Raw genomic sequence first — 705 nt, 5'->3', positions numbered from 1 at the left:
TCAACTCTTGATTCTAATTTTTTTTTTAAATTTTATTTAGTTTTTGGACTTTGATAACGGCACATAAAAACATTGGTTTTGATTTACATTGTTAGGCTTTGCATTTTGCATTTGAGTTCACCTCAGCACAGTCCACTCATCCTGTCCATGGTCAGATTGGACTGTGGACCACAGTTAAATGCCTTCCATGTAGGCGAAAAATAATTTCTTATATGGATGGTTAGGAACTTAAGATGAAAAAATTATCATGTTTTAACACTCAGAGGTTGCTGTAGAAGTAGGTGTATGAGAAGGTGATATGCTATTTGCTATTTGTTCTTTATATCACTTGACTTGATTTCAATAATTTAATCTATTTTTTTCATGGTGGTTTTTTTTCTTCTTTCATTTATTTTCCCATCCTGGATTGCTGTTGCTCACATCCACCTGTAAACTTTATCAGAGTTCAACTGATCTAAGCTAAAAGAAATGCCAGTGAGTATTTTAGAAGGATAAATGTTCAAGGCTCAGTTATTTATGAACCAGCTTCCTCAGTACGCATACCTCATGCACCCTGACCTCTCTTTTATGTGTGAACCTAAATTTATTCTGTTGTAATTAATGTGCCATATGGGTCACATTATTCGTTTGTGTGCTGTTTGTTTATCCAATATCAAACAGAGATGCACAGAAATTCAAGCATTACATGTTGGCATGCAATAGCTG

Source organism: Copadichromis virginalis, linkage group LG1, assembly GCF_057382275.1.
Source record: "Copadichromis virginalis isolate Kocher_CV1m ecotype Utaka linkage group LG1, C_Virginalis_male_GT1.1, whole genome shotgun sequence".
Taxonomy (NCBI): domain Eukaryota; kingdom Metazoa; phylum Chordata; class Actinopteri; order Cichliformes; family Cichlidae; genus Copadichromis; species Copadichromis virginalis.
The sequence above is the reverse complement of the archived record's forward strand: the minus strand, read 5'-3'. Positions refer to the sequence as shown.